The sequence below is a fragment of the Sapajus apella genome, unplaced genomic scaffold (genome assembly GCF_009761245.1).
Source record: "Sapajus apella isolate SASKATOON/1434 unplaced genomic scaffold, GSC_monkey_1.0 scaffold2, whole genome shotgun sequence".
NCBI lineage: Eukaryota > Metazoa > Chordata > Mammalia > Primates > Cebidae > Sapajus > Sapajus apella.
The window spans coordinates 70,876,263-70,902,241 of record NW_022436942.1 but is presented as its reverse complement, the minus strand read 5'-3'; the positions used below and the strand labels follow the sequence as shown (position 1 = coordinate 70,902,241).

The window sequence follows — 25,979 nt, the reverse complement described above, 5'->3', positions numbered from 1 at the left end:
CAAAACTGAAGCCAGGGCCTGGAATCTTTCCCCAGAATTTGAACAAGCACCGTTACCGTCCTTCCATCTGAGACAAACTCAAGGATAGAATCTCCCAAGGTAGTGCTGGGGCACTCCCCCATTCAATTACTTACAGGTTACACCACCTGTGAAAATAAAACATAATCTGCTCTGCAGGCAGTGGCTTCTCCCTTCTAGCCTGCCTGACCACTCATCCCAAGCAAAGTGTGGCCCTTTTCTAGCTCCCAGGTCTCCCATCTCAGGAAAGCCAGAACAGCGAAGCTCGCGAAAACCACCACAATTAAATTACTCAGCTGCTCCTGGAAGATGGTACAATCTAAGCTCTGTCCTATGCAAATCTCACCCAGTGTGCTCAGGCAAGAGCTACCCTTCCAGGTGATCCTCTCCCCTCCAGGAATAAATGCTCACTTGCTAAGTCAGAACATCCAGAGTCCCTCCATGCCAGACTAGCCAGCCCCACGAAGGGTTAACTCAGAGAACTGCCGGCTACTTTCACCAGCTTCTGCTGCAAAGGAGAGGGCAAATTGGGCAGAAGCTACAATCTTGATCGCATTGCCTACAACATGAGCACATTTTACCCTCTCTCTGGGCACTGAACCAAAATCTCATTTGGTTTTGGGATGCCGCTTAGGTGATAAAACACTGCAGAATATAGGCAAATAAGCATAGTCGTTCCTCGACACCCTTCTCCTCCCAACTACCCTGTATCCCACCACGCACACACATCACAATTGAGATTTCAATACCCCTAGCCCATATCCACAACCCAGGAGAATATCACTTACCGCGCCGGAGGATTGCAGGGGGAACGGGTGAGACAAATTCTTGCCAACTCCTCCCTTCCCTGCCGGCTAGGAAGACGCTAAGTCCCAATGACTTGGTTTAAAAGCTCAGCGGAGGTGCCTGAAAGAAAATTGTTCATTTGACTCTCCTACTCTTCCCAAAATAAAATCAAAGCACCAGTGCACACACATGTACACACACAGACACACAAACACACAGACACATCAACTACCCCTAAATCATGCAGGACTGAGACAAAAAGAAATACCACTGCTAGAAGCGGAGGAAACTCGGACCAGCCAGTGAGTCAGTGGACAGGGACAGTGGCTCCCTCAGACTGTCCTCCACACGGATGAAGGTTTTCGCTCTGTGAGTCTCTCTCTCTCTCTCTCTCTCTCTCTCTCTCTCTCTCTCTCTCTCTCTCTCTCTCTTTCCCTTCTTTCTTTCCAGTCCGCGTAGGCAACTCTGGGCTGCTGGCAGTAGACGAATCAATTGCTTCCCCAGAGCCGGATTCTGCCGCGGCTGCCACCACTACTGCAAAGCCCTGTGTGAGCAAGGGAAAGGGGGAGGCAGCTTCCCAGTGCAGGGGGAACCAAACGGGAACCAAGCCTGCCTACCACCCGTGATTTATGTGTGCGGGGTCTGGAAAAAGAAAGGTGGGAGGCCGGGAGGGGAGGTTGGGCGCACCAGAGATCCCAGCTGGTCGGAACAGCAACCAGGGGATTGGCGGTCAGCACCATGGACAGCGCTAAGATGCGGCGGAGGAGGGGATGGGCGGGAAGTGAACCCCCAGGCAGAGAAGTTAAGTAATTGGATGGTTAGAGCAGAGAAGGGGGAGTCCGGAGGAGCAGGGGACGGGACTTCTCGACAATACACAGTCCAGTCAGTGACAGCTTACCTACCACACACTTGTTCTAATACTGTCGCTCACTCTCAGAGCAAAGGAGCTGTAACTTAGCAGCCCGTCTCCCGCACGCCCCCAGTCCTGCATTGCTCCTCTCTGCTCAGACAAGAGTTTGGCTCCAGTGTGGGAAGCTCCCTAAGTGCTTTTCCCCCCTCGAAGTTTTGCCCAGCTGACCTGTCCTCACCCCCAGTGCTGCAGATTTCTGACCTGTACCTGGAATTCCTTAGAATTCATAGCAGAAAAGCTGAAGCTTAGGAAATGGAAATTTCTAAGGGGCAGGATGGCTTATCTGACTAAGCACCTGATAGTTTTCTGGAAGCCAGATCCAGCCCCCATACAACCTTGGAAAAGTCATTTAATGTTTCCAAGTCCTATCTGTAAAATGAGAATATAACGACCTTCTTTTTCCTAAAGACAGAAAGTAAGAGGTTAAAATGCAAAAATAAGAACACCTAAGCTGTGAGCTGCTAGGATTCCATAATCCATAACCTGTCCTACAATGCAAATGTTTAGACAGAGTGATAAAGGAATTGACAGCCCATCTAGGATGGTATGTGCCAACTGCACCCTTCAGCATGTGATTTGAATAGAATGAAGGGAAATTTTAAGTCTCAATCAGACCATGACTCTTGGCCAAAAATCCTTCCCTGAAAGATCCAGACTGGCTTTCTGAAGTGAAATTGCTGTATGGACTAGGAAATAAAAGTATCAAAAGGGGAAATATATAAAGAGGAATGGATGCTCATGGCTCCCAGTGCTCCAGATTTCAAGGGTCCTATTCCTGCTAGCTTTGGGAAAGGGCTCACATTGGAAAAAGTTCAGGAAATCTCAAACAGACCAAGATCTGCTTAGAACTTCTCTGCAAAGTGAAGGAGAACTCTCTCTATTGGAGACTCACATCTAAAGCTTCCCATCCAGATGGCCCAGGGTTAACTACTACATTTGTCACTTACTTCTCTCCATGAGAGCCAGGACTTGAAATGAGACCATTTAGAGTTTCATTTAAAAAAAAAATTTAAGACAGTGTCTCCGCCCGGCGCAGTAGCTCATACCTGTAATTCCAGCACTTTGGGAGGCCGAGGTGGGTGGATCACCTGAGGTCAGGAGTTTGAGACTAGCCTAGCCAACATGGTGAAACCCCATCTCTACTAAAAATACAAAAAATTAGCTGGGTATGGTGGCTCATGCCTGTAATCCTAGCTACTTGGGAGACTGAGGCAAAAGATTCATTTGAACCCAGGAGGTGGAGGCTGCAGTGAGCTGAGTTCATGCCATTGCACTCTAGCCTTGGCAACAAGAGTGAAGCTCCATCTCAAAAAAAAAAAAAAAAAAAAAAAACAGTGTCTCTCTCTGTCATCCGAACTGGAGTACAGTGGTACAAGCAGAGCTCACTGAAACCTTAAACTCCTGGGTTCAAGTGATTCTCCCACCCCAGCCTCTCCAGTTGCTAGGACTAGAGGTGCACACAAACATACCCTGCTAATTTTTTTAGTTTTTTGCAGAGATGGGTCTCACTGTATTGCCCCAGCTGATCTTAAACTCCTGGCCTCAAATGATCCTCCTGCCTTAGCATCTCAAAACACTGGGATTACAGGTGTGAACCACTGCATGTGGCCTAGACCTTCATTTTATAGATGCTGATAATGAGGGTGATGGTGGTGGTGGTGGTGGTGGTAGTAACTGTTATCATGATGGGAATCATGGCAACGATTATAGTGATGGTGTTGATTGACAATGATTATAGTGATGATGTTGATGGTGATGAGTATGGTGGTGGTAGTGGTAGAAATGATGGCAGCTATTGAAAACCTACTATGTGCCAGCCCTTTTGCTAGGAACTTTACATGTATCATCTTCTCAAGTCCTCGCCATGACCCTTTCAGGGCACTAGCATTATTCCCATATTGCAAATGAGAAAACTTAGACTCAAGAAATAAAATTCCTTGCTCAAGTCTTCACAGTAAGTTATAGACATAGCATTCAAACTCAGGGTTGTATGATTCCAGGATGTCTCTCTCTTGGAGTCCATTTAAAATGCATTCAACAAGTTTGAGGGGGAAAAATTTATCGACTATTTTCTGGGATGATCCTGTGACATAAAGTCAGTGTCCTCAATTTACAGGTGGAGAAACTGGGGACCAGAGAGGAGAAGTGGCTTGTCCATAGCCAAAGAGCTAGGAAGTAGTAGAGTTGAGTATAGAATGCAAGCTTTTCAAATGCCAGAACCTGTGTCCTATTGCCCCAGGCAGTCCCAGGCACATAGGAAGCCCTCAATAAACATTTTGTTTTGTTTTTTTCGAGACAGATCTTGCTCTGTCACACAGGCTGGAGTGCAGTAGCAAGATCTCGCCTCACTGCAACCTCCACTTCCTGGGTTCAAGCGGTTCTCATGCCTCAGCCACCCGAATAGCTGGGACTACAGGTGCACACCACCACACCTGGCTAATTTTTGTATTTTTAGTAGAGACGGGGTTTTGCCCTGTTGGCCAGGCTGGTCTCAAACTCCTGACCTCAAGCGATCCACCCACCTCAGCCTCCCAAACTGCTAGGGTTACAGACATGAGCCACTGTACCTGGCTGCCTCAATAAACATTTGAAGAGTGACTCAAGAAGCCCAGGGAGGAATGAAAGTCATTTAGGATGCGGGTGGTAGAATCAGAACCTGAGTAGTTCCCAGACTTCTAGGCTTCCAATCCCAAGGAATTTCTCACGGCTTCCCTGGCCATTAGGTATGTATTCTGGGAGGGTCTCTCATGAATTCTGCTTTCCCTTAGGGAATGGCAATAGCTACCACCTGCTGTATACCTAGACACCCACCATGTGTCAGGCATTGTACTAGGTACTTTACAGTGACTATCCCCACACTTCACAACTACATGAAGTGGGTGCTGTTATTGCCCCATTTTCAGACAAGACGATGAAGGCTCAGACAGGTGATGTGAAGCCCCCAAGCTCACACAACCAGGGAGAAGCAGAGGCAGGGATGCAAATCTCAGGTCTGTCTGACTCCAAAGCCTGTGTTTTCACGACCCTGTCAGCTTTTTCCAAACCAGGCCGCCTAGAGGCCCCCGTGGAAATGAAAAGAGGCCTCAACTGACCCTCCACTCTGGTTTCAACTAGAACAGTGAGTGCTGCTTTTAACTGTTTTGCATACTGGGCATCTGCCCAAGCCTTCATTGAAACAAGGACTTTGCAGCAAAATTAAAAAATAATAATATGGTTGAAACTGGAGCTCTGCACCCTCTCCATTGACCACGCCATCTAGGAACTGGCCTTGCCTTGTCAGGGGACCTTGCCCCACCCTGCCCACCTCCCTGGTCACCACTGCCAAACCCCTCTTCTGTCCTGGGTGCTTCTGGAGAACACTTTGTTCAAAGAACCAGTTGCTGCTGCTAGCTCCACCAGCCTGTGGCACTGCAGCAGAAAGACACCTCGAAATTTAGACTCCTCAAGGCTGAGCCTGGCCAGGCTCTGATGCTCTCGAGGCTTCATTCAATGACAGAGCTTTGCAAAGAGATTCCTCAGGCCCTAATTCAGCAAGCTGCCTTGCTCTACCCTCATTTTGTGGAGCAGAGGCAGCCCAGTAAGACTTTCCATTACCCCAGAGAGGATGGGAAATGATGGCAGTAATAGCTGCAGCCACCAAAGCTACCCCCTACATCCTGCACAATTCCTATGTACAGCATTATCATCGGGTCATCCCAACAATCCCTTCTCAGGATGATAATGGTTTCATTTCCGTTTTACAAACAAAGAAACTGAGACTCCTAAAGCAACTAGCCTGAGGCCATTTAGTGCATAAGCTGCGAGACTGGAATTTGAACCAAGGCCCTCTGAATTTGTAATCATTATGCTACCTGGCATTCCTGATTCCCAATCCTCTCTCCTGTTGCAGGGGGTGGGTGCTTACTATTTACCAGGTGCTGTGCTTTATCTCCCCAGCACTATTCATGGCTGACACCAGTGAAAGGAGTTGGTGTGACGTTATTCACTCATTTTCAAGATGAGGAAATCAGACATGGAGAGCTCAGGTGACTTGCCCAAGATAACAAAACTAGAAAGAGGGGGACAATGGGGTGTGAATCTGAACAGTTTTTCACAAGGTTCTCTGGGCTTTTCTGTCTCCCAAGGAAATGAGCACTGAGATATCCCGGAAAAAGAGAACGCTCCCATTTCACTTAGCAAGTGTGGTAGGCAAAATAATAGCCCCAAAAGATGTCCACATTTTCATCCCCCAAAGGGGTTTATAGATTACCTTAAGTGGCAAATGGGACTTCGCAAGTGTGATTAAGTTAAGGGTCTTGAGGTGGGGAGATTATCCCGGGTTGTTTGGGCGAATCTAATGTAATCACAAGAGTCCTTATAGGAGGGAGGTTGGAGGGCCAGAGTCAGAGAGGAAAGGTGATAACGGAAGTATGGGGGGGAGAGAGAAAGAAAGGCAGGGAGAGGTATGAAGAGGCTTTGTTGCTGGTCTTGAAGGTGGTGGAATAAGTTACTAGCTAAGGAATGTGGGCAGACTCTAGAAAATGAAAAAGGTGAGAAAAAGATTCTCCCCAAGAGCCTTCAGAAGGAACACAGCCCCACTGCTGACACCTTCGTTTGAGGATGTCTCACCTCCAGGACTGTAGGATAATAAATCTGTTATTTTAAGCCACAAAATTTGTGGTTACTTGTTACAACAGCATAGGAAACCAAAATAGCAAGTCTGCCAGCGGACCCTGCATTAAGAAACCCATAGCAAATCGGCTTTAGGAATCACAACTGAGCTCCCTCTTAGACAAAGGACCCAATGCTTCAATCATATTAAAACCTGTTCTGAGCAATACCATGTGCGTGCCCTACAAAAAAAAGGGCACATGCTCAAAGCTTTAGCCTAAACACTAGGCTCTGTTGCTGGATGACACTGCTAGGGCGTCCACTCCCTCCTCCTCCTTCTCCTTTATGAGCCTCCACAGAAAGGCTACTGTCAGGGACACAAAAGGGAAGAAATGTCACAGGGCAACTTTCCAGGAGCACAACTCATCGCAGGGAATCAGTCAGAGATAGAACAAGTATATGAAGAGGAGAGATGGGCGTGCAAGAGAGAGAGAGAGAGAGAGAGAGAGAGAGAGAGAAAGGATTGTTGGGTGCCTGAGATTGGCCTATGTGTATTCACAAATCCCTTCCCACCAGGAAAAGGCCAATTGTGGAGAAGCCCACTAAACTCCTTAGGAAAAGACAATAGGACTTGGCGAAGCAAGATTTCAAGACAAGCCAACATGCCTTATTTATTAATCAATCAATTCCGCGTTATCAGGCAACGTTCTGCCGGGGAAGACAAAAGAGACTTGCCTTCTCTGACACTCTGAATTTGATTTCAGCTCCCTACTTCCATGTCTGTGACCTTGGCATGTCATTGGTATGCTCCGAACCTCAGTCTCCTCAACTGAAAAATGGGACCACAATACCTTCCCCACCAATCAACCAATGCAGCCGGAATGTTTCACTGAGCTAGTGAAAAGGAATGAGTTTTGTATACTCTAAATAATGAATAGCAGCTACCATTTATTAAGTGCCTACTGTGTGCTGCATGCTTACCCAGACTCCTATCCTCAAGGAATATAGTTAAAATGTTCAGCCCAAAATGACCATAAGTAAGGGGGAAAGGACAGCAACGGCAGAGACCGCATAATAAAATGGGTAAGAGGCCAGGCTTTAGAGCTAGGCTGCCAGTGTTCAAATCCGACTCTACCACACGCAAACTGTGTGACCTTGAGAAAGTTACTAAACCTTTCTTTGCCTCAGTTGCTCTATCTGCAAAGCAAATGATGGCACTACGTCATAGTTGTCACTAGGATTACTAAATTAGCTAGTATATGTTAAAGCACTTAGAGCAGAGCCCGGCACATAGGCAGCCCTGTGTCTGTCATCTTTATTTATTATCATTGCCATTGTGATTATTATTTATTATGGAAGAGAGGTATCTTCCAAAGAGTGATACATGCTATGCTGAGATCCAAGAGATGAAGTTAGGTGGCCTATGGATGTGTATTTTTTCAACGTTTAAACGTTACATTTTTACCTTAAAGCACATTAGGAAATTATTGTATTCCCACTTCCAGCAGTGACATAATGTCATTTCCATCACCTCCATAGCATTATCTGCCCTGAAATCTGAAAATCAGTCAGTCCTGCAATCATGCCTCTGGGTATGCTAGGTTTGCCTAACTACCCTCTGCCCCTGCCACACAGCTGTATCTCTTAAGACCAGCTTCCCAGTTAAGCCAGTAAGTCCCAAAGCACAATCTTTGGCTAAAAGAATAAAGTAAGCATGCAGGACCTTTCCTCTCCCAGGTTCTCTCCAGAATCTGAATCTGTTTCTAGCCTGTAACAAATAAAGAGCTGACACTTATTGAAGGTCAACTGTATTTTCTTCATCTGAGCTCCTGAAACAGAACCCAACCTTCTCCCTGTGTCCACCCTACATTATAACTGGCTCCCCCACTGGACTGGACATTCCAAGAACACAGCTCAGTCTCATGTATTTCTAAGCTGTCAGGTCCCAGAACAAATCTGATGTCTGGTCAATGTTGAATTAGCGAATTATTCTTAGAACTTTTGATGCTTGCATCTTTTGTCTTACTGGGATCTCATAAAACTTACTGTCATCTGACCACTCCAAACTGCACGTTTAGTTACCATAAGTGAGATGTGACTGTAGTTCATGGGATTCTGCAAGGAGCCCCATATCTTCGAGTTGCTGCTGTCTTTGAACAATTTTAGGGGGACCTGGGCTAGATCATCACATCAGAAGAGCAATACTGGAGTGGCAGCTGCAGGGAGAGGGCCAAATAAGATGGGAGAGCCTGGAAAACCTACCTGTGGGGTGAGGTTGGACCTGAGCTGGACTGAATTTGAACAAGCGAAAAGAAGGGTAAGGAACAGCAGCTTGAGCAGAAAGTTCAGATGTCTTTTTGCCCACTAAGGTATTAAGGATGAAGGTGGCTGATATTTGCTGGAAGATTCTACATTTTCTACCCAACCCCACCCCAGCTTCGTTGAATCTACATTTTCAAAAGGAGACTTAAGCTCTGATGGAAAAGGAATGAATTCATAAGGGAGTGACCCCCAGGCAGTGTGATTGGAGTTGGGGAGGTCAGAAGAGAGACAGCTATTTATGTCCAGGTCGGTCTTTCAAAGTACTCCTCCAAGAAGATCCTCTCAAGCCCTAGTTTGCTTTTCCATGGGAATGAAAAAACCAGATTCCTCATCTCTGCTGGGGACATACAACTGTCAAAGCCTTCTAGAAATTAGCTAGTTCTGAGGAGGGAGCAGAGGAGAAGCTGGCTTCCCACTTAGTGACTAGGACAATCACCAAGCACCTAGCAGAATAATTGAGAGGGACTTGGCTTTGAGCCCCACCTTTTCCACTCACTGGCTATGTGACCTTGGGCAAGTAACTTCACCTCTCTGAGCCTTAGCCTCATCATCTGTAAAATGAGGATACTGATAAAAATACATACAGCATTCGTTTCTTAGGATTATTCAATAAGATAAAATACATATAAAGGGCTTGGCACAGAGTAAGTGCTTAACACATTAGCTCCTACTATTATTATTACCTTCATTTTACTAGTTTATTATTGGTATCCTATGTTAGATGCTGGAGATAGTAAAATGACTAAGACTCCATCCTTCCAAGCTACCGGCCAATGGAGATATGGAAAAATGTGACAGGAGTGCGACAAGTGTGGGAGGAGTTATCAAAGGGTTGTGGGAGGCAGAGCATAGAGAATGTTTATTTCTATGATGCATGTGAGGTGGGAAGAGATTAGACAAGGTTACCTCTGCAGGAGACCAGGGAAGCAGGGTAGGGGCCGAGGGGATGCCCTATAACCAGTGTCAGTGCCCCAAGCACCTCTTCTTCCCTACTCCAGCACGGACTCCAACATCTGGGGAGCTTCTCTCCTCCAAGGAGATTTCTCAGCCTCACACTTAATGTCATCCTAACATGACACGACAGACATCCAGCAGGCTTGAAGAACAGAGAGACGAGCTCACCCCACGATTCCCACTTGGCCGAGCAGGGAAGGCGGTGACAAGTGCTGCGGGAATGGTGAGGGCCCATCTCTCAGGCAGCAGATCAGCAAGCAGATGAGCTGACAGGCAGGTGGCAAGGGAAACTGGCACAGCCTCTCTGGAGGGTGGTCTGACACTCTGTGTCCAAAATCTTAAGACATTACACATACCTACCATGTGACCCATGAGACTCTGTCCAGGAATTTAACCTAAGGAAATAATTAGATGTATGTGCAAAGATGATCATCAGAGAATCACTTACAATAATGACAACTTGGAAACAAGCTAAGTGTCTGACAACAGGGGGTCATTTAAATAAATAGTGACATATCCCATACCAAGGGAAGTGAAGCAGCTCCACACCAGAATAGTCTTGGTATAACCATGAAAAGCTGTAACCCCCTTATTAAAAAGAATAGAAGGAGAAATAGAAAATATTACTTCCTTCATAAATATGGTCCCTGGAAAGAGAGAAATACCTAAAATCCCTTCCACGTGCACTTCTCATTCTTCCTTCAAGACCCTGGTCAGTCACCCATTTATTCATTCAACATGCATATGCTGAGGACTGATTTATACCAGGTACTAAGAATACAGTAAGATGGAAAAATGATACCATCCCTGTTCTTGCCAAGCTTAAAGACCAGAATGTCGCTTTCTCCAAGTAGACCTCCCTGATTACACCAGTCCAGACTGAAGTTCCTCTTTTCTGATTCCTGGTAGTCTCCCCAGAGTTTATGAAGGATGATAACAGCAAATTCCCAAGACCTCAGCTAAGTTCTTTACATTCAGGACATTGTTTAATACTCATAGCGACCCTGGAAAATAGATCCTAAAATTAATTTCCATTTCTCAGATGAGAAGACTGAGGCTCATGCATTAGCAAGTAATCAAACAGGGACTCAGCTCACATTTGTCTGATGTCAGAGCCTGTGCTCTTAAGCATTGTGCTTTATTGAACAAATACTGAATGGCCTGCATGGGCCAAGAACAGAGTATCTGTCTACTCTCCCCAGAAGCCACCCTGAACTGCTCCCAATATGGCTGGATTTTCCTCTTCTCAGCCCCCATTGAACATAATTCAGCTTCCATAATAGCCTGTCTCCTTCCATCGTGATCCCTAGTGTGAGGAAGTGGGAGAGACATCTGACCATCCTGAATTGCATGTTTAGTTATCAGCAACGGAATATGTCAGTAACTAAGGAATTCTGCAAGAAGTTCCATGTTTTCTAGATGCTTCTCTCTTTGAATAAGTAGGAAGACCTGGACTAGATCATCATCCCAGAAGATCAATGCCAGAATTGCTGGCTATATCAGTTCCTTGAGGACAGAAACCATGTCTGTTTTGTGTATCTAATATGATGGCCTGGCACAGGATAAATACCAAATAAATAGCAGATGAATGAATGAATGAGTGAGTAGATGAATGAATGGATGAAAAGAGCACCATTTCACAAGCCGTTTATTTCCGGGCTGAGAGATTCTGGGTCAATGCCAATAGCTCACTGATCTTCAACCAACACAACCACACCCAGGAAACTACAAAGAAGCTGAACAGAGAGAAATTCAGCCCCCCACCCCCTCCGCCACCCCCACTCACCCAGGGCTCTATCATGGACCAGAACCATACAGAAGAGGAGGCTTGGAAAAACCATGCAAAGGGGGGCTTGAGAAGAGACAGTTGCAGGGAGATTAGCTGCAAGTCTCCTGCCCTAGAGCTGATGGTTCTAAAGTCACAGCTATGTGGAACATTCCTGCTCAATCAGATGGCAAACCCGAGAGCCTCTCACTAGCCCTTTCCAGTAGTGGAAATGAACAGAGAGAAAATCCCAGGGGACACAAATCTGGCTGCACTTGGAAATGCCTGTTGGTTTTTCAGGTACATTCCAGGGGACTTTTTTTTTTTTTTTTTTTTTTTTTGCTATAGAGTCTCACTCTGTCGCTCAGGCTAGAGTGCAGTGGTGCGATCTTGGCTCACTACAACCTCCTCCTCCTGGGTTCAAGAGATTCTCCTGCCTCAGCGTCTCCAGTAGCTGGGACTGTGGGCATGCACCATTACGCCTAGCTAATTATTTTTTTAGTAGAGATGGGGTTTTACCATGTTGGCCAGGCTGGTGTGGAACTCTTGACCTCAGGTGATCCGCCCACCTCAGCCTCCCAAAGTGCTGGGATTACAAGCATGAGCCACTGGGATTACAGGCCTGGCTACCAGAGGATAATTTCATACAAAGTTTCATGTCATTCTTAAGTCAGTCTTGCAGGGTATCAAAACATAAAATCGCATCTCCTGTTACCCGTCCTGATACCCATATCACTCGCTGCAGGGAAAGGAAGCAGAGGTTCTGAGGCACTCCATCTTCATCGGTAAAATGGAAGAAGAGTGTCTACCTCCCTAGATGTTTGTAAGGATAAAACAGGATTAAAACACATGAAAGGGCCCATATGGAGCTCAGCAAATAGCACGTGTTCAACAGCTGCCTGATGAACCTGAAGGCAATAAAAGTCATCATGAAAATGCCAGTGTTATCTGGAAGAAATATTCCTTTCTAGTTTGCAAGATTACATTTATCGGCGTATCCCTAGCAGGGGAAAGAGATTTCAGAGAACGGACACAGGATAGGTATATTTTGAAGGAAGAAGAGAAAATATAGGGGACATGAGATGTTTTCACAAAAATGAGACCCAAAAAGGGCACTGGGGCCTCCAAAAGCAGAGAGGGTAGGAGGGGTGAGGATTGAAAACTTACCCATTGGGTACAATTTTTACTCTTTGGGTGATGGCTACACTAGAAGCCCAAACCTAACCACAATGCAGTATGTCCAGGTAACCAACCTGCCCATGTACCCCTCAAATCAATAAATTTTTTCTTAAAAGATGAGGCCAACATGAGCCCCAAAAAGAGGCATTATGAGAGGGCTGGTTACATAAAGGGGAGAAAAGGGAGAACAGACAAGGAATACAGAAAGAGATACTAAAGAAAAATGTTGCCAGTTTCGCTGAAGACCTCAGCAAGGCCATGTTCGCTCTGAAGACTCTGAGGACGAATCTGTTCCAGGCCTCTCTCCCAGATTCTGGCAGTGGCCAACAGTCCTTGGAGTTCCTTGGCTTGTGGCGGCCTCACTCCAATCTCTGCCTCCATCACCTCATGGCCTTCTTCCCTCTGTCTCTTTCATGTCTGTGTCCATTTCTCTCTTTGTATGGCAACACCAATCATATTGGATTTAGGGCTCACCCTAATTCAGTATGACCTCATCTTAACTTGAGTATTTATGTCTGCAAGGACTCTATTTCTAAATCAGGTCACATTCGGAGGTTCTGGGTAGACATGGATTTTCGGGGGACATTATTCAACCCCCCGTACAGTGGAGGTGTGTTGGGTAGGGAGGTGGGGGTCAGGGCGTCAGTCCACCTCTTCACTAACTAGTGAAGCCACCTTGGATAAATCATAATCAGCCCTGCCTCACCTTCTCCATCTGTACAGTGGAAGGGGGTGATGGTCATACTATTTGTAATAAACTAAGCTGACAGCTATAAAAACACCTTTTAATCTATGTGATACTGTATGAATATGAGTTATTATATAGTGGCCATGAGAAAGTGCCTCGCAGACCTGCAGCTACAGGAAGCTTAATTGACTAAAGGCCCCAGCTGCTGCACTCTCAAATCCATCAGTGCAAATGAGGCCATGCTTCCCATGGGCAGCTCCCAGCCAATAGCGGAATGCTGGAGGGATACTAAAACCAGCTGTCCTTGGGAGACATGGGACTACTCTGACAGAGACTTTGGCTGGAAGACTCCTCAACGCCTTGCTGAAGCGCCTTTAGGCTGCAGAGAGTCTAGGACACTTGCTCCCAGCCTTCTTTCCCTCTCCCCTTCACTTGGGGGCCTAATGGCTCCTTATGCCTTCTCTAGCTGCCTCCCTATTTTCTCCCATCGGCCTTTCCCCTAATTAAATCCTGGCACACCTATTCCTGTCTTGGTGTCTGTTTCCTAGAGGACCCAGGCTAGCATATTATCCCAAAGACTTTCTGCCACCTTTGCCAGGTTAGCACACATTCCCCGCTCCTGATTGTCCTCCGGGTAAACCACCTCTTCCCCACAGTCAGTCCTTACAGGTGGAGGTTCGCGTGGAGCTGATGCCTCCCTATACTCCAGTAGTTAGCACATGGCCATACCTAATTAATCCATCTATTTCATCCACTGGCCACAGTGATTAGTGCAAATAAGCGCATATGGCCCAATACAAGCCAATGAAATTCCTATCTGAAACTTTAGCAGGCATTCTTAGGAAAGAGGCATATCATTTCCATTGGGGTTGCTAAGCTGCTACAATGTAAGCCTGGAGCTGCCAAGGGGCTTCTCTGTATCCTCCAGCCTGAAGTTGATGCCTATGCAAAAAAGAGAGAGCAATGTAAGAAACTGATTCCTGATGTCATTATATGAGCGCCTGAATCCAGCCATGCCTGAAGCCCCCATCCTTTTCCATAATGTAAGACAATATGTTCTTCTATCTTTTTTGTTGTTGTTGTTTTGCTTTGCTTTAGCCTATTCAAATTGTGTTCCAACTAAAAAAAAAATTAAATTCATATATTTCCTGACATTGTTCTTCAAAGTGATGGCCAGAGAATGAGATTATGGCTTCTGGAACTACAAAGTTAAGTAAACATCGAGATGGGCAAAATGGATTCTTTTAATTCTATGTGTGAACTACTTTCAGGGTGTCAGAAGGATTAAAGAGAAAAAAGAAACAACCAAAGAAGCATCAGTGGGAGCCAGTTTGGCTTTAGGCTGCTTTTTAAAGAAAGCCTCTCCATAATTAGGATTTCCAAATATAATCTCTCTCTCATTTGACAGAACCCAATACCTAGACAGCTACTTCTAAAAATAAGGGAAGCTAAAATCTGTCTGTTTTTTGATGAATCACTAACACATTTCATCTCTGGCTCTTCTTGTGTTTGGGGATGGAACTCAAAAGAAGGTGTTTCCCTTCTTTTAAAAAAATTAAGATTGGTGGGAATTTCTATCAATAAATTTGTTATGCTCTTCTCCCCAAATGTGAATTCTTTCTGTAAATGCTGGTGCCTCCCATATGGAAGAGAAGCTGATGTCAGGCCTATGCATTTACCACTGTTGAGGATTATCCTACATGACAAAAAGCATTTTGGAGATTCTTTGCTTGTCAATAAACAGGAGCTCCAACAAAGCCAAGGCCCAGCAATACCTTTTCTCCCAGCTCAGCCAAAAGAGCACCCATCCTGCTGTGATATTGTGAGCAGGACTATAGAATTTAGCAGATTTGCAGCCTGTCCTGCATTTCTGACTCAAGGCTCAATCTCTCTCCTTTGGAAGTAAAAATAAACAATATCCTATTCATGTTCAGCTGCCAGCATCATTCATTAACATAAGGAAACCAAACTTCACTAGGCAATTAATTCCCCTTTCTTGAGTAAATGCAGATGGCAAACAGAGGGTCTGTCTCATGTCAGGACCCTTCAGTCCCTACTTCAGAAGTATCTCCATCCCTGGCCCAGCTTTGATGGCAAAAAACAGAGGCACCTATGTGTTCTTTAAATAGATTGCTGCCTTGCTGCCTTAACAGCTAATGGCCAAAGGATGCTAACACACAGTGGCATCTGCGTTCACAAAATCGAGGAAGTTTTCCATCAACCGACTTGCTCTTTTATTAAGAGGAAAAGCAATCAGGCATGCAGAAGCAGAAGCTACTAGGGAATGTGAACCTCTGGACTGCGTTGAGCAGATGCACAGGGATGAGGAGGACCCAAACTGATAATAATAATAACATTGATGATCACAACAGCAGCAGCAGCAGTGGCTAGTATTTGCTGAGTGCCTCCTGCAAGCCTGGCCCAGAATCACTGTTCTATATGCATGAGCTCACTGAATTCTCACAATAACTCTAAGAAGTAGGTGCTAATATTATCTCTGCATAACTAGATGAGTGTGGTAGATTGGTTGCAAAAATGGCCTTAATTCTTCCTTTCCCTGTACCCATGCCCCTTGCAACGTGACTTTGCATTGTAATGTAATTTTGTAGTTCCGCCCATGGAGATATGGAGTTAACTTCTCCACCCTTTGAATTGAGTTTGATCTGTGACTCCCTTTGGCTGATAGAATGCTGAGTTGGAACTTTAAGAGAACTTGTACTCTCTCTCTCTCTCTCTCTCTCTCTCTCGCTTGCTCTCTTTCTCTCAATCTCTGTGTGTGTGTGTGTGTGTGTGTGTGTGTGTGTGTGTGTGTGTCTGTGTGTGTGTCTTTCTCTTCCCTTCCTCTACCATGACAATAAATCCGAGCTAGCCTGCTGGAAGATGAGGAACTACATAAGATAGAACCAAGGCTTCCTAACCAGGACCATCTCAGACTGGCCAGTTCCCATTCACCAACTAATTGCAGACCCATCAGCAAACTGAGCAGGATTAGCCAAGCCCCACCCAGATCACTATGACTGCCAGCCAACACATAGACTATTGAGCAATAAGAGCATGTTTATTGTTACGTGGTACTGGGGTTTTGTAGTTGTTTCTTACACAGCACTATTGTAGCAACAGATAACTGACACAATGAGGAAACTAAGTCATAGAGAAATTAAAGTGACTTCTTAGCAGGCTTCTTCACTCATAGTAGGTATTCAATAAATATTAGTTAAATGGGTAAATGAATGATTAAATAATTTGGAAGTTAACTCCAGGTCCGTCTGACATCACCGTCCGAGCATCTGGCCAATAAGCTATACCAGAATGTATATTTCTATTCAATGCCAGTTTCTTCCCTTTGAAAAGCCACCCAGCGCAGTACCTGACTCGATAAATCCTTTTTCTTTTCATTTCTCCCTCACCTCTGATTTCTACCCAGTCAATTTAACGTAATCCCTGCTTTTAGTATTAAAGTCCCCAGAGAAAGGGGGAAACATAAGTTGAGATAAAAGATGTGTTTGACACAATTATAATCTACCCCTAGAAAAGGGCCATGCTTCAATGCAACCTTTCTCTATATTTTACATGTTAGATACAGCTGAATTCCCCCACCCCCACTGCCCCATTTATCTTTTCACTGGTGAGTTTAAACCATTTGTATTTATGGTTACTGCTATATTTGAAGTTCGTTCTGTCATCCGATTTTGTATTTTCTGCTTACTCTGCCTTGTCCATGGTTCCCTTCCCTGCCTTTCCTGTCTTCTGTTTCTCCCACTGCTGGTTTAGAAGTTATATTCTTCTCCTATTCTTTCAGTCGTTACCTTCCATTTTTAATATGCTTATGTGACTTAATCTAAAATGAATCAACATCTGTACCCTCATCCAAGACAATATAAAGGCCTGAAAATAGTTTAATTCTAATCTCTCTCTGCTGACATACACCTCTAGCACTGTCTTTCTATATCCCTCAAAGTAGTCTTCCTGGATTCCCAGGACCTAACACAGTGCTTGGTGCATGGTACATCCACAGCAAATTCTTGGTGGATGAATGGATCCTTAGCATTTCCTTATTATTACACTTTGTTATGTTCCTCTTTTTTGGTATTCTTGTTTGTTTTATTCAGTAGCCTGCGGTTTTCTTTTTTCAAACTTTTTCTGTTTTTTTAAAAATTATTTTTAGTTCTGGGGTACACATGCAGGATGTGCAGCTTTGTTACATAGGTAAACATGTGCCACAATGGTTTACTGCACCTATCCACCCATCACCTAGGTATTAAGCCCAGCGTGTATTATCCATCCTTCCTAATACTCTCCCTCCCCTGAACCCCACTCTCTGACAGGCCCCAGTGCATGTTGTTTCCAAATGCTGTGTTCTTATAGAAAATTTTATATTCTTCAAAGGATTTTCTTTTTTTATTTTTATTTTAAGTTCTGGGATACATGAGTAGGATGTGCAGGTTTGTTACATAGGTAAATGTATGCCATGGTGGTTTGCTGCACAGATCAACCCATCACCTGGGTATTAAGCCCAGCATGCATTGGTTATTTTTCCTAATGCTCTCCTCCCCCTACCTTACCCCTCGACCTGCCCCAGTGCGTGTCGTTGCCCTCCCTGTGTCCATGTGTTCTCATTGTTCAGCTTCCACTTACAAGGGAGAACATGTGGTGTTCGGTCTTCTGTTCCTGCATTAGTTTGCTGAGGATAATGGCTTCCAGCTTCATCCATGTTCCTGCAAAGGACATGATCTCATTCCTTTTTAGGGCTGCCTACAGAGGATTTTCATCCTCACCACCCAAATCTTTCAAAGTAAAAAGTGGATCTATTATAATGAGGACATGAGGCTAAGAAACTTGGTGTCCTGAGAGAATCACAAACCAGGGAAAGGAAGCTCCAGGGAGTGAACGCAGTTCCTCAGACGCTCAACCCAGTGCTCTCATCCATATCCAGGACACTGGCAGCTGGATAAGGTTTAATGTTCTCTTTCCCTAAATATTTTAGTTGCATTTAGTCAGCATAATACATTATGTGTCAGTGACAATCTGGGAACTTATTCTTGATGCCTGAGAGAATTCCCCATTTGTTCCAACCTCTTTGCTTTTATTTTTAAACTTTTCATCCAAAATACCTACAGAGATATACGTCTCTATATATCTGCGTGTGTATATTTATCATTATTATTTTTGCGCAACATGGCTTCTTCCTTTGTCAGGACATGCTTTGTCCATCTTCTTGGCATCCTTCATTTCTTACTGCTTTCTTTTCTTTTGTTTCTTCTTTGTTTCTTTTTTTGTTCTTTCGTTCTTTTGTTCTGTTTTGCTCTGTTGCCTAGGCTGGAGTACAGTGGTGTGATCTTGGCTTACTTTAATTTCCACCTCTCGGGTTCAGGTGATTCTCCTGCCTCAGCCTCCTAATGAGCTGGGATCACAAGCATGAGCCACTACACCCAGCTAATTTTTGTATTTTTGGTAGAGTCATGGTCTCACCATGTTGGCCAAGCTGGTCTTGAACTCCTGACCTCAGATGATCCGCCTGCCTTAGACTCCCAAAGTGCTGGCATTACAGGTGTGAGCCACCACATCCGGCCCCTGCTGCCTTTCTTTACAAAGCATTCTCATTAATTGGTTTTTCCTTGCCAGCAGCAGCCTCAGTCCTGCTCCCATCCTACCTCCCCTTTCACTGTGGCCTATTGGTGAGGTGGGCAATGAAATCATTCTATCCACCAACACCAGGAAATGCAAGAAGATTCTGTGGAATGTTAAATATAAACATCAACTTAAAAAAAAATACACACCTACCCTTTGCAAAGAGCTTTAATCATTCTCTTCAGGGGATTAAAACATTTCAAAGTAGCAAACGAAAACTAATTTAATCTCTCCATTTAAATATGTTTCATCAGCCTATATTTATTTTTTTTAAAAAGATGACATCACTGGAAGTGAAAAAAAATAAATAAGTCCAATTTGTATGAGAAATCAAAACTTCACAATTTCAAAGCTGGGGTCAGGCCTTGTAATGGAAAAGGAAGGGGGGTCTTTTCTCCAACAGGGAATCAATTCTACTGTCAAGTTTTACGTCTTTTTTTCTTTGGTAAAAGTTCATCCTTCAACAAAAGGAATGGGGCTATCCATTTTCTCCTCCCATTTAAATTTCTGTGCAAGCTCAACTTACGATAGCAAAATTATGGAACCAACCCAAATGCCCATCAATTTCTTTATATATATGTATATATATTTATATATAAATATATATGTATATATATTTATATATAAATATATATGTATATATATATGTGTGTGTGTATATATATATATATATATATATTCTCTTACCATAAATATTTTAGTTACATTTAATCAGCATAATACATTATGTGTCAGTAACAATCTGGGAACTTATCTTTGATGCCTGAGAGAATTCTCCATTCGTTCCAACCTCTTTGCTCTTATTTTTAAAATTTTAATCCAAAATATCTATCTCTCTACACTATTCACTTCCTACTACTTTTCTTTCTTTTTCTGATATATGTGTGTGTGTGTTTGTGTGTGTGTATACTATATATACACATAGTATATGAGATAGATACATAAATGCATATATACATATATATGATGGAATACTATGCAGCCATAAAAAGGAATAAATTATCAGCATTTGCAGTGACCTGGATGAGATTGGAGACTGTTATTCTAACTGAAGCAACTCAGCAGTCGAAAATCAAGCATCGTATGTTCCCACTAACATGTAGGAGCTAAGCTATGAGGATGCAAAGGCATAAGAATGATACAATGGATTTTGGAGATTTGAGGGGAAGAGTGGGAGGAGGTGAGGGATAAAAGACTACAAATATGGTGCAGTGTACACTGCTTGGGTGATGAGTGCACCAAAATCTCACAAATCACCACCAAAGAACTTATTCATGTAACTAAATATGACCTGTACCCCAATAACTTATGGAAAATATATATATTAATTAATTAAAAAATAAATAAATAAGTAAATTTCTGTGCAAGCCTAAGAGGATGATACCCCAAATGACAATACTACTAATAATAAATAATAATCACTAATAATTATTGAGCGCTTACCATGCACCAACCACTTCTCTAAGTACTTGACATGTGATATAACGCATTCAATGTCCACATAACGCTCATGTGGTGGGCACCATTGTTATTCCCCTTTTCCAGAAGAGAAAACAGGCACAGAGAGAGAAAACACAGAGAGATGGCATAGGGATGACACAGAGAGGGGGTGGAAGAGGCAGGACTTCAGTGCAGGGACTCTGTATCTGTGCCCATGGTCCTAACTGCTCTACCTCACAGTCCTCAAGCCCACCCCATTACTGTCCCCTGACATAATAATTGTCCTGGCTGTCTTCTGTTTATCTTCCAGAGCCCACTTTGCCCTTGTCCACAGGTCCCCAGAGGTGGGTCCATGTGGACTGCATCTTCAGGCTCCCTGTCCACTGCGTGAAGCCAATGGCAAGCCTGGGCAGGAGAGGAGAGGGTAAGAGGGAGGAGGGGCATTCTTTCCTTTGCTTTCTTCCTGAGTCGTCACTGTGGGCTGACCAAGCCTCTTGGCCAAATGTCACAGCTCCTCTCAGGTGGCCCCTCCATACAACTTTCACTTTCAAAGTCCAGGTGACTTCTCCTGCCCCTCAACCCCCACCAAAACAACAACATGGCAATGGCCCCCTGCTGGTGCAAGTCCCCAAGTTGCTGCACCACCTATTGCAGATTCCCTACGCCTTCTTGATGCGTCTGTAAACTGGCCCTTTCCTACTCTGCAGACTTCTGGAGTTGAGTGTCCCTCTGTTCCTGCCAGACCCCTGGCTAACATGCCTGTCCAGGATAATTCATCAGAATGTCCTATCAGTTCCCAGACAGCCAAGAGCCTCAGTCACCAAAGGAAACTGGACTACTTGGTACCCTTAGGAAATGGGCATTGGTCCAGCCCTACCTCTCCTGATACAGAATGAGAATATATATAAGTCATTCTTCCTCTAATTATCTATTGAGCATCTTCTAGGTATTAGACGCTGCACCAGGGATACATTTGCAGATGGAACAGCCAAGGTTGTTCTCCCTCATGGAGGGAGCAGACACATCAGAGGGAGATTCAGGTCATGAACAAAGGAACAGGAAACAGGGATAGTGTGATGACTTTGGTAAGCGTGACAAAGGAAGAGGACAGCATACCACAAGACCTGAAGGATGAGTAAAGGAGATGGCCAAGCAGTGTGTGTGTGTGTGGCAGGGGGTAAGGTAGTTGGGGGTGTAGAGTATTCCACACAGAAGAAATAATGCATATAAAGGCCCCAGGGTAAGCAAGACTTAAAGAGAGGTGATTGGGACAAAAGTCGTTTGAGTGCAACCTTAGCCTTTGTTTCTACCACCCCGAGGCACCAGCAGTCAGGCTTTCTACTGGGGATGATGCAGCCCCCTAGGGGCACCTAGAAAGGTAAAGATGACGCATTTCCATAATTGCAGTGACTAGGAGGTTGCTCCTGGCATTTCACGTCTGGGACCAAGGATCCTAAGTGCCCTGTAATGTACAGGACAACCCCTCACCTTAGAGACCGGTGCTGCCCTAAATGTAAATAGTGCCCCCTTTGTGAAACAATGTCATCAGCAACTGATCCCCGATGCCCTCTGAGGAGAGGCCCTCTGCACCAGCTCCCATTCCCGCAGGAAGTGAGGAGGGATTGGGTGAAGGGCTGGAGAGGGACTGAAGTGGATTTGCATCGGAGCATTTTTCCCACAGGATAAGACCAGGGGCAGAAGGAAAAGAGGGAAGGGCAAGTAAGAGAGGGCTTAAGAGATTTTCTTTTTTATTTTAAATGAGAGATGAAAATGAGAGAAGAACATTCTAGAAAGTAGCTGTCATTGTAGGGCAATGTTTTCAAATTCTTGAGACCAAGACTCACAGTAAAAATTATATTTTTATGTAATAACTCAGTTTATACACACGTATGCAAATGTGTGACTTATATGACTGAAACCAAAGTTTCACAAAACTACACTTGCCCTCAATGTAAGTGATGTTCTTTGATACTTTCTATTGTATGCTAACTTCTACCCACCAGATAGGTAGGATTTTACAACTTACTAAATAGATTTTATGTCTATTTGAAGACAAAGCTAGGAGAGTATATTTTAAAGATTAGAAATCTGATAACACATTATGTTGGTAAGCATAGGAAGAAGTGAGCCATCTTGGATACCTCTTAGTGAGAGTGAAAATTAATAAAATTCCATCAATAGGCTACTTGGCAGTACTTATATCAATATTTTAAATGCACATCTCTTTGACTCAGCAATTCTATTTCCAGAAATTTCTTACAGATTTATTCAAAACGTGCCCAAAGATGGGTGTATAAATATAAAAATAAAAGTATATTTATTGCAGCATTGTTTGTAGTGACGTAAGGTGGGAAGCAATATGAATGTCCATCTAAAGAGGACTATATAAATGAGTTATGGAACATCTTTATTATAGAATACTAAGCAACTGTGAAAATAAGTGAGGCAAGTTTAAATGAACTGAATTGGAATGAGATAAAAGGCTTTTCATAAAGTTGAAAAAGCAAGAGCCGTGTACTGATAATTCTTGAGACCAAATGGTAAGTACAGAGGGATTTATCATACTATCCTCTCCATTCCTGTGCACCTTTGAATTTTTCCATAATTAAAAAATTTAAAAGATAAGTGTTTAAACTACATGTTCAGTATGCTACCATTTGTGTTTAAGCAGATTCATTAAATAGGCAACAGGACATATGAGACTGGAAGTAGACAGTGTCTCTGGCAAGAAAATTAGGACAGATATCGGGGAAGGGTGCTCCTTTAATTTGCAACCACTTGTGCCTTTTCTCTCTGTGTGTATATGCATAATTTAAAATAACATAGACACAAAACTGGCTTGCCAATCTCAACAAGGAGAAGCACAATTTTATCTGAAATCAAAAGAATCAAAATAATACCTGAAAGCAACAAACAAATTCACTGAAAATAATGTACTTCTAACTCCGACTCCCGCCCCAAGCCCCACCACACTACCTTTGGGAGCATCCCAAGCATTCAGGTAAAACATGCAATTGTGTTCAATTATATTTTCTGCCAAACTGTTGTTTCTTTGAATGAACATGGAACAAAGACTGGGCCACATGAGACCCCAATTATAGCTGGGTTGTTACTGGGAATGATTTAAAGTTTAGCTTGTCTAAATCCTCCACTCTAAGAATGACAGAATTGCTGGGCGTGAGCCTAGCAATTGCAACACTTTGGGAGGCCAAGGCAGGTGGATCACCTGAGCCCAGGAGTTCGAGTCTAACCTGGGCAACATGGCGAAACCCCATTTCTACCAACAACAAAAACACAAATTAGCCAGCCATGGTGGTGCACGCCTGTAGTCCCAGCTACTCGGGAGGCTGAGGTGGGAAGATCACTTGAGCCAGGGAGGCAGAAGTTGTAGTGAGCCAAGATCTCGCCACTGCACTCCAGCCTGAGTGACAGAGCCAAAACCTGTCTCAAAAAAGAAAATCTAAAATAAATAAAAGAATGACAGAATTATGAGCCAGCCACTCCATTTCTCAGTGTCTGCCTGAGGGGAGGCTTAAACAAGGATGTTCATTACAATCTGGTCTGTAACTGGGAAAAACTGAAAAATAGCCTAAACATTCAATAATAACAAAATGACTAAGCCATGATACATCTGTATGATGGGATGCCATGAAGCTATTTAAAAATATCAGAAATACATATCTATTAATGTGGAAAGAGCTCCAAGACACAATGTTGAATGAAAAAGGTAAGTTGTGGTACAATACTATATTATATATCTGTATGTTTATTCAAGGCACGCATTCACTAGACAATACTGTATGTTAATATACAAATACATACACATCATCTGGAAATTTATACATCTATCATATGACAGTATACTTCAGGGACACTGGGAAGTTGTGATCAAAGGGGATGTTAGCCTTATTTGTAAATCTCATTTTATGTAAGAATGTCTTTCTGTATTACTTGTGTGATTACAAATTATTTCAGAATGTACCGTTCATCAAAAGGTTCAGAAAGAATAGACTTACCCCAGTCCATGTGGTCAGTGAACTTAAGAGCTATTTTTAGAGTTTAAATTCTAGACTCTGCCTTCCAATCTAAGAGTTCTTTCAACTACCAGTTAGTTCCTCATCTCAATTTTGAAATCAACAAAAATTACATTCTCCTACTCAAGAGAGAATAAGGCAGGACTTTCAGTCCCACAAGACACCAATGAAGAGATAAATGTTTTTATGCACTAAATGTATCATGGTTAGATCTCAACAAGATTAGCTAAGACAATTAATTTCAAAGCCCTCCAACTGTCAGCAATACACAAATTAGCTTCCACGTCAGCTTTAGAAAACTAATCTCATTACAGGGAGGAATTCAGTAGTGGGTTCTTGTCTTATTATCTTAAAAAAGAGAGTTTACTTTAAAGTGAGATGAAACTATTTTCTAGAGCAACTTCATAATTATGCCACAAGAACAATGTTTGCCTCTAAAACCAGCACCCAATGGGGATAAACTAGAAGGAAGAAAGAAGCCTCAAAGGGGCGTCAGGTTAAAATCTGCAGGAGGCACCCATGAGAGGAAAATGAAAAAATTGAAAGTCTCAGAAAGTTTATTGTAAGTTGTCATAACAGCTAACATTTATTTATTCCATCAAAAAATATTGAATACTGACTGTGCCAGGCACTGTGCTAGGTGCTAGGAATACAGTCACGAACAAGACACAGAAATCCTGTCGTCATGGGGCTAACAAGAACATGAAGCTGGCATTAAACATACGAGTAACAGGAAACAATAATCTGAGAAGGTGAACAGGGCATACCAGAGCAGGAGGGTTTTTTATTTTTGATACCTGTTATTTTATTTTTTTGAGGCAGGGTCTTGCTCTGTTGCCCAGGCCGGAGTGCAATGGAACAATCATTGCTCACTGCAGCCTCAGATCCCTGGGCTCAAACGATCCTCCCCCCTTAGCCCCTTGAGTAGCTAGAATTACAGGTGTGTGCCACCATGCCCAGCTAACTTTTGTATTTTTTAGAGATGGGGCCTTGCTAAGTTTCCCAAGCCGGACTCCATCTCTTGGCTTCAAGCAATCCTCCCACTTCAGCCTCCCAGACCGCTGAGATTATAGGCATTAGCCACTGTATCCAGCCCTCTATTTTAAATATAGCGAGTGGTCATGGAAAGTCTCAATGAGAAGATAATGTCTGAGCAAACACCTGAAGGAGGCAAAAGAGCAAGGCCAGCATATCTCTAAGGGAAGTGTGTTTAAGGAAGTGGAGGGAATGTTAAGTGCAAAGGCTCTGAAGCAGGGACATGCCCGGCATAGGTTTGAGGAGCAGCAAGGGGCCAACATGGCCAGAGCAGAGAGAACAGGGGAGAATCCCAGAAGGTGAGAGAGGAAGCCAAGAGCCAGGTGGTGTAGAGTGCTACGGGCCACTGTGATGACTTGGGCGTTTACTCTGAGATGGAAGCCGTGGAAGAGTTTAGAGAGCAAGGGTGCCATGAGCTCACACAACACTCAATACTCTTACGGGGAGCAAGCAAAGAGGTGGAAAAAAACCAGTGAAGTCACCGCAGTAATCCAGGGGAAAGATGGTTTATCATGTGTTTACTGTGAGTCAGGGGCTTTGCCTACAGTCTCTTTTATTTTTATCTTTAAATCGACACATAATTCATATACCATAACATTCACCATCTTACAGTGCACAATTCTGTTGTTT

The 25,979-nt window shown here is 43.7% G+C and overlaps 1 protein-coding gene across 5 annotated transcripts in view; it reads right to left on the bottom strand.

Moving 5' to 3' along the window:
- Nucleotides 1–25,979, bottom strand: part of RPH3A (rabphilin 3A) — a 342,156-nt gene that overhangs the window by 109,257 nt on the left and 206,920 nt on the right. Inside the window, exons 1-2 of one of the 5 annotated variants that reach the window (XM_032240332.1) lie at nucleotides 1,073–1,579; nucleotides 807–924 (exon numbers count right to left, since the gene is read on the bottom strand). The gene's annotated coding sequence lies outside the window, so the exon portion shown is untranslated. Of the gene's footprint in view, nucleotides 1–806; nucleotides 925–1,072; nucleotides 1,580–25,979 lie in introns of those variants that run through there. The other 4 variants (XM_032240323.1, XM_032240298.1, XM_032240307.1 and 1 more) reach the window with 4 other exon arrangements.